At 46.6% G+C, this 8,333-nt stretch overlaps 1 protein-coding gene across 6 annotated transcripts in view; it reads left to right on the forward strand.

Annotated features, from left to right (window-relative positions):
• The first annotated feature begins 257 nt into the window (after window positions 1–257).
• Map4 (microtubule associated protein 4) overlaps window positions 258–8,333 on the forward strand; it is a 147,343-nt gene continuing 139,267 nt past the window's right edge. For 4 of the 6 annotated variants that reach the window (XM_052721673.1, XM_052721698.1, XM_052721714.1 and 1 more), the window contains exon 1: window positions 258–717. The gene's annotated coding sequence lies outside the window, so the exon portion shown is untranslated. Of the gene's footprint in view, window positions 718–2,251; window positions 2,312–8,333 lie in introns of those variants that run through there. The other 2 variants (XM_052721757.1, XM_052721684.1) reach the window with 2 other exon arrangements.

An 8,333-nucleotide genomic window follows, 5' to 3' on the forward strand; every position in this document is an offset into this window, starting at 1 on the left:
AATAAAACTAAAAGAAACATGAAATTAAGTTACTAAATACTCGCCAAACTATATAATTAGTTTTGCAATAAACAATGTCCCTTCTCAACTTGGTCGAGTCACATTTCAAGGCCGGCTCTAGGGAGCTGCCCAGAGTCGTGCCCTCTGCTCGCCCGTCAGGGTTCCCTGCGGCAGAGGGCCCAAGGACCCGCCCCCGCCCCTCCCAGATGACATCATAGAGCCCACCAGTCAGCGCCCGCGGGGCCCACTTGGGCCCACCCGCACCCCGGCCGTGTGCGCCTGACACCAGCATCCTCCCTGCTGGGAAAGGAAGCAGTGGCCATCTCAGAACGGCGGAGGCGGCCTGAGGCTCGCCCTTCGCGGAGGTACCCGCGGGCAGGAGGCCGCAGCCTAGACCTCCGACGCGCGCCTCGCCAACCGTCCGTCGCTCGTGCCGCTTCCACGGAGAGGTCGAGGCGCAGGGGCAGGCGTGGATTGGCTGGCGGCGCTTTGGCCCGCCCCTCGGTGGCGCCCATTGGTTGGGGCGGCGGCCGCTGGTTGTGGGGGACGCCCCGCCTTCGTGCCGGCCTTCAAGAGGGCGACGAGGAAGCGGCCACCTCCCTGCGCCCCGCCCCTCCGGCTTGCTCTGTGGCTCCCGCGGCTCCTCCCGGCTGCTCCCGGCTCCTCTCTGCCCTCTCCCGGCTTCCTGCGGCTCCGGCTTGGGCTTGGCGGCGGCGGGTGAGTGCTGGTGAGGTCGGGATCCGAGGGTCGGCCTCTTCACTGTCCCCCCCTCTCCCCCGAGACACTGCCCTAGGTCCTCCTGGTGACCGCTGGGGACCCCTGCAGGTCCCGCCCGAGGCGGGGAAGGGCGGTGGCTGCCCGCCTGCGGACGCCCGGGTAGCTGCTAGAGGGGGCCCGGCGGGGGGCCTGCGGGCGTGACCTTCCGAGTCTCGGTGGCGCCTTCTGAGGGGACCGTAGGGGCCGAGACGGGCCAAGAGATCCTGTTTTAGGGCGTCTGGGGCTGTGGAGCCGAGCGGCTTGCCCCAGCCTGGGCATGTGCTGAGTCCAGGCACCGAGGGTCGGCTACAGCCTGGGGCCTTGGGTGGGGTTCGGGGGGTTGGGAGATGCAGAACGCCGGGGACGTTTCTCCAGGCTTCAGGAGGGGCGTCAGTGGATGTGGGGACTGAGGATTGCCTCCGCGTGTCGGGTTTGGGGGTTATGGGTGGGGCTGAGGGGTGGTCCGCAGATCTTAACTCGAGCCCTTGTGTGCGTGGGCCCCGCACAGTTTGGCGACTGATGCGCTTCTAGTGTCTGGCTTCGGGAATGCAGAGGGGTCACTGTAAGGGTGCAGAGCCGGGAAACTTAGGGAGCAGGACTAGCAGCGGCCGTTGGAAACGTTATTCAGAGCAGAGATTGTGGTTTATTTAGCACACGGGACGAGCTCTTTTGGACTGTTACAGCCGGAGCTCAGCTTTGGTTGAGATTGCCTCCTGGGCGTGTTTGAGAGGTTTTGCTTATCTCCATTATTGTGTAGATTAAGTGCGTTTGCTGCTTTAGGGGAAGAGATTGATTTCCCCACAGGCTTGTGTTAGGAATCCAGAACTCGCCCTCTCCCGGGGTGAGGTGGGGTGGTGTAGCTGTACTTCTCAGGGAAGAGTAGTGTTACCCAGCTTTCTCCTGGAATCCCCCTTTCCCTCCTCTGGTCCAGTTACAGCATTTCTCCTCAGGGTCCCTGCAGTGTGTCTTGCTCCCTGTGAGTGTCTCCCGCCCATTTCCCTACTGCTGCACTTTTGGCAACTGCCTCTGCTCTTTCCCAGGGATGGTTGTGGCATTGCATCAGGGGATATTTGTGCTTGTAATTTGCTCACTCAGCCCAGGAGGAGGGAGAATAGTATGGTGCAGAGATGGGGGGGCGGGAGGGTGGCAAGTGGGTGGGGGGGGCGGTTGCCGGCAGCTTGGCTGGGTAGGCAGAGCGATGGGTGTGGTGAGGGAAATACAGCTGCTCCAGGCCTATAGGGTAACACTGCCCAGTCATCAGCGTAGAGATTCAAAGACCAGCAATAGCAGCAGCTATTTTTATAAATCAATCCTGAATCCAAGTTGAGCACATGGATTTAGAGTGAACAGTTGTCAGGTCCTAACTATGACAGGCTGTGTGTTTGGTAGACAACACTACAGTTGCTAAGCAAGAAGCTCCATCTATCTGTACAGTGCAGCAGATACTTGTAACTCTGTAACTTTGCTTTTTCTCCACTCTCTAGAATGGGAGTGAGTTCAGGTGATGGCTTTTCAATTGATGGAGTTTGATCGCCCATAGCACTTCCTTTCAAAGGTGATATTTTTATCTCAGTTGTAATCTCATTTCATATTTAGCGTTAGGTGATTAAAGCTATTGTTTTTTTTAGCCAGTACCATCTTCCAGGTACTTTGGGTCCTCTCTCTCTCTCTCTTTCTTTCTCTCTCTCAAAGGGAATATAGTCATGCAAAGCAAACTCAGCAGATTGGTAAATCAGGTTCCAGTGAGTGTTGAAAGTATTGATGCCTTGTACACAATTGGATTTAATTATCCACTGGCCCAAAATACCTCCATTGTTCCTGGTAGCCTAATCAGTAAAACAGTTGACTATAATATTGGAATGAGGGCAATGAATGTTCTCAGGGATATTTTAATCAAGTTATTGAAGCTTAGTTGAGTTTGCCTTCTTTTCCTATTGTTAACAACACAAACACTGAAGTTGGAAAGTGCAAGAGTGTGTCTTTTATTGTATTTTATTTGCCTATTTATTTATTTTATTTTTTTTCTCTCGAGACAGGGTTTCTCTGTGTAGCTTTGCGCCTTTCCTGGAACTCACTTGGTAGCCCAGGCTGGCCTCAAACTCACAGAGATCCACCTGCTTCTGCCTCCCAGTACTGGCTGGGATTAAAGGCGTGCGCCACCACCGCCCGGCTTATTTGCTTATTTTTTACATTTATTTGGGGTGTGTGTGTATACGTATGCCACATCATGAGTCGGGTGGAGGTTAAAGGACAACTTTGGGAGTCAGTTTTCTTTATTTACCATGAGCTTTTTGGGTATTGAACTCAAGTCCTCAGGCTTGGCAGCAAGTGCTTTTGTACTCATTGAGCAATTAGACCTTCCCGTTATCATCATCATCATCTTTTCTTTTTTTTTGAAACAGTGACAGGGTCTCTATCTCTGGCTGTCCTTGAACCCACAGAGATCCATCTCCCTGTGCCTCTGGAGACTTGTATTATTTTTGAAATTTTTATTTTAGATTTAATTTTATGCATAAGTGTGTTTTCTTGTGTCTCTATGTGCACCATGTGTGTGCCTGGTGCTCATGGAAGTAAGGAGGGGGTTGGATTCCCTTAGACCTGGAGTTTGCAGATGGCTGTGAGTGCTGTCAACCAAACCTGGGTCCTCTGCTAGAGCAACAGTCTTAATCTCTGAGCTATCTCTCAAGCCTCTGTTATTTAGATTTCTTTCTTTCTTTCTTTTTTTTTGAGACAAGGTGTATTCTGTAGCCCAGTCTAGACTGGCCTCATGGCAGTTGCCCATGAGCTCATGGCAGTCCTCCTGCCTCAGCCTTCCTTTTTAGTGTTTTGAGACAGGGTTTCTCTGTATAACAGCCTTGGCAGGCTGGCCTTGAACTCAAGAGAACTAACTGCCTGCCACTGCCTCCCCAGTGCTAGGATTAAAGGCAAGACACCCTTTTTTTTTCTTCAAGATAGGGTTTGTCTGTGTAGACCAGACTGTCCTGGAACTCCCTCCATAGACCAGGCTGGCCTCCAATTTAGAGATCCACCTGTGTCAGCCTCCTGTGTGCTAGGATTAAAGGCATGAACATAAAGGCATAACCACCACTGCTGGGCTATGTGTCAGCCTTTCAAATGCTAGGATTGTAGGTATCTGTCACCATACCCAGGTTGGGGTGTGTCCCAATACTCTCCCTTCCCAGGCTTAAAAACAAATCTATTCATATGTTTAACAGTGTGCCTGTGCTAAAATCTCAAATATACAAATAAGGTTAAAGTCATTTTCCATTGTTTGCTGACAAGCGAAGGAAGCACCTGGAATCTCTTTTCCCCCTGAGACTGGGGTCTTGTATTGCCCAGGCTGGTCTGGAGCTTCTGGACTCAAGCCATATTCTTTCTTGCTTAGGATTATCACAGTTATATCTCCACATCTAGCTTTGGGATTTCTTATAGCTAGATAGCTTAGCTTTAGCTAGAGATTTGATTTTTCCTAACCATGTTTCTGAATTTGGTGATTCAATTTTGACTGTAGACTTTTGTAGTTAACAATTTATAAAATTTGTGGATTATTATTATTGAGGAAGGGGTCTTATTATATAGGCCAGACTGACTTTGAATTCATGTAACACCACACCCAGTTCAAGGGCTGGAACTTTTTTTTTTTTTTTGAGACAGGATTTCTCTGTGTAGTTTTGGTGCCTGTCCTGGACCCCTCAAGGCAGGCTGGCCTCAAACTTAGAGAGATCTGCCTGGCTCTGCCTCCTGGGATCAAAGGCGTGCACCACTGGCTCCCAGCAGACTGAAACTTTTACATGGGGTAGGTGAAAGCTCTGCTGCTCAGCTGCATTCCCAGTCCCCCCAACCTTTTTTTTTTAAACATCAAGCATGAGTAGTTGATGTGTAAGTTTTAGTTTTCCATAAAATGCAAGAAAATTAGAATTGAGAAGTAGATTGTAACCTTTCCCCACTTTTTTTCAGAGGCAGTACCTCACTGTTGCCTAAGCTGGCCTCATGCTTATCCTGCCTTTGCTGCCCAGGTGCTGACAGTAGAGGCAAGTGCCACCAAGCCTGCCATCACTTTCTTTTACAGTGGCAAAAAGATTTTATTTTTTGAAACAAGATTTCCCTATGTAGCCCGGGCTGGCTTTGACTCCAGATCCTTCATTTTCCTTTTCCAGACAGTTTCTACTTTGTATCTTGGCTGTCCTGGAACCTCAGCTATTGTGAGTTTCCTTGACCCAGAGGCCCACCTGCCTGTGCTTCCCAAGTGCTGGGACTAAAGGCATTCACCACCACCCTCAGGCTTCTGTTTCCATTTTCTGAGTGTTGGAAATAATGGCATGTGTTACCACATTCTTCAAAGAAATGCAGTTTAAAAAATCTTTTATTTTGAAATAATTTTAGATTTATAGAAGAGTTGAAAAAAAGGGAGAGGCATGCTGGGTGTGGTGGCTCACACCTTTAATCCTAGTATTGGGAGGCAGAAGCAGGCATATCTTTAAGTCTGAGGACATCCAGGGTTACAGAGAAGAAATCCTGTCTGGAAAAACCAAAGGAAAAAAAACCAAAGGAACGGTGTGAAGATGATGAGTTAGGACAGCCAGGGCTATATGGTGAAAACTGTCTCAAGAAAAGATGGTTCAGTGGGTAATGTTCTTGCTGTGCAAGCCTGAGGACCTGAGTTTGAACTTGCAGAACCTTCATAAATATGTGCACAGTGGATGTGTTAGCAGAGGGAGATAGCTATGTAGTTTGGGTGAGAGAGTGGGAGTGGGTGAGCATCTGTAATCTCATGAGTCCTATGGGTAGATGGGAGGCAGGGACAGAAGTTAAATAAAAGGTCAGCTAGCCCTAGAATATATTTGAGGTGTTTAGGGGTGATGGTGATGATGACTACAAAGATAAGGAGCCTAGCTGAGTGTAGTGGCTCACACCTTTAATCCCTCACAGTTGAGAGGTAGAGGCAGATGGATCTGAATTTGGCCACCAGAGCTATGTAGTAGCTGAAGTTTTCTCCTGTCCTGCCCAGCCCCACAGATCCCACAACTGCTTATAATCACTCAAAAGCTTATATTAATTAAACTGCTTGGCCATTAGCTCAGGCCTACCACTGACTAGCTCTTACACTTAAACTTAGCCCATTTCTGTTAATCTATATGTCTCCACATGTTCCATGGCTTTACCTGTTGCCTTTACATTTTGCTTCCTGGGCAGCAGGCTGGCATCTCCTGACTCAGCCTTCCTGTTCCCAGAATTCTCTTCTCTGCTTGTCTCGCCTATACTTCCTGCCTGGCTACTGGCCAGTGAGCATTTTATTTATTAACCAATCAGAGCTACACATTTAACATACAGAACATCCCACAGCACTTCCCCCTTTTTTTTTCCAAAAGGAAGGTTTTAACTTTCACATAGTAAAATTATATATAACAAAACAATTATCAAGCAAGAATTACAGTTACAATGTCTAGTCTATTTATAATATCTAGTCTATTTGTATTTGGCAAAATTAAAGAAGATATCCTATCTATCCCATATTTGTGAGTCTAAGGTTTCATATCTAACTTATCTTTTATCATAACTAAGGAAAATTATGACTATCTAGTCTTCAACTACATCAAAGACCTCAGGAGGATATAATACTACCTGAGAAACGAGAGATGGATACAAGTAACTTTCGGGAGTCTTGGGAGAGTAGACAGACAGCTGGCAGCCTGGACAGTTATCCAAAGTTCTTTGTAAAGTTGGGGCGTCTGTCTTTAGCCCACAGGCCTAGAGTCTCCCAGTCATTTTTCTCTGTGTTCTGTAGAATGTCTGGCAGTTTCCTCTGCGAAGCAGGAACCTGAAGGACCATTTTGCCAAGCAAAGTTCAGTGGTCATTTTCCTATGGGTCCTGCATGTCCAGTCGATACATTTTTTTCAAGGAGTCCAGGCAAGAACAGTTTCTTGCCCAAATGGCTATTTTTGCCAAGAAGAAGATAAACTCCATATGGAGTGTCTTCGATGCCCATCCTCCTCTCTGAAGTAAATTGGTGCTGCCAGGAGTAGACATGTCTCACTGTCCAGAAAGTTTAAATTTTTGAAACATTTTAAATGCCATATTCTGTAGGTCTTTGAAGTGTTTGAAGATTACCTATCTAGCTGAAATATATCTATGTATACCTAGAAAACTTAACATGGTACAAGTTTGACTATCATAGAAGACTATTAATCTGTATTTTTTAATCATCCATTACAATCTAAATGAGTTACATAAACATAATACCTCAAACGAGAGTAGAAATATATATACAGTATAACAAAATTGCCTTTTTTCTTCCTTCCTTCCTTCTTTATTTATTGTCCGGAGGTGAGGACTGAACCCAGGGCCTTGCGCTTGCTAAGCAAGCGCTCGCTCTACCACTGAGCTAAATCCCCAACCCCAAAATTGACTTTAAATTTGTTTCAATAGGCCGGGCGGTGGTGGCGCACGCCTTTAATCCCAGCACTCGGGAGGCAGAGCCAGGTGGATCTCTGTGAGTTCGAGGCCAGCCTGGGCTACAGAGTGAGTTCCAGGAAAGGCGCAAAGCTACACAGAGAAACTCTGTCTCGAAACCCCCCCCCCCCAAAAAAATAGGTTCAGCAATCTACCCTTTTATCCTATCATATCTATGTCCTATATATCTATATTATATCCGCCTTTCTTCTTTAGAAAGGTATTTATAATTAACCTGTTTTAAATAAAAACATTGGGGGGTTGGGGATTTAGCTCAGTGGTAGAGCGCTTGAGGCCCTGGGTTTGGTCCTCAGCTCTGGGGGGAAAACAAATACTGGTTTTTCTCTGTCCCACACCAGAGGGCTCTTCTGATATGGGACAAAAGAATCTCTTAACCTTTTTTTTTTTTTTTTTGCAATATGTTTGGGTTTAGAGAAGGAGTGAGCCAATTCCATTTCCAAAGCCAGCTTGATATATTTGGGAATTTGGGTGTAGCTTCTCTTACTACTTCCTGCTGGATGGGGGCGCTGTATTATGGGGACATAAAGAAAATTTTAGGATTATGGAGTAGTCTGTGAGGGCGTATTGTCTGAGCCAGTTGTCTTGAAACCGTTCTGGATGTTGGATCATCTGGGCCATGGTGTCATCGGAGACCTTTCAGGGGGTCTTGGCTGGTCAAACCTGATGTATCTTAATCTGGAACAAATCAATAGCCTCTGGCTTTCTGTGGAAACAAAAGCAGAGCCTCCTTTCCAAAGCAACATATCCTTAGATCCAGATTTTGAAGTCAAGGTATTTTTAAAATATACATATTGGCTTAACTCAACGACTTTTATGATCAAATGTTTTTCTGCAGTTAAGAATCCCAAAGATAACACAATCCAGATTCTCTGTGTAATATCCATCTTTACATGGCTTATTTTTATACTACCTTTACTGTCTCTTTAAAGACTTTATTTTTAAAAACTATTTTTTATATAACTGTATATATTCCTTTTTCTCTCTCTTTCAAGCCTATGTACATTTTTACGCTCATTGTAAAGCATTTAAAGTCTTGTTCCATTTGAATCTGTCTTATTGTGAATCTACTACTTTAAACTGCAGCATTTGTAAGACCAAAAGGGCA

The sequence above is a fragment of the Peromyscus californicus genome, unplaced genomic scaffold (assembly GCF_007827085.1).
Source record: "Peromyscus californicus insignis strain IS unplaced genomic scaffold, ASM782708v3 Scaffold_11__1_contigs__length_118956290, whole genome shotgun sequence".
NCBI classification, from domain to species: Eukaryota; Metazoa; Chordata; class Mammalia; order Rodentia; family Cricetidae; genus Peromyscus; species Peromyscus californicus.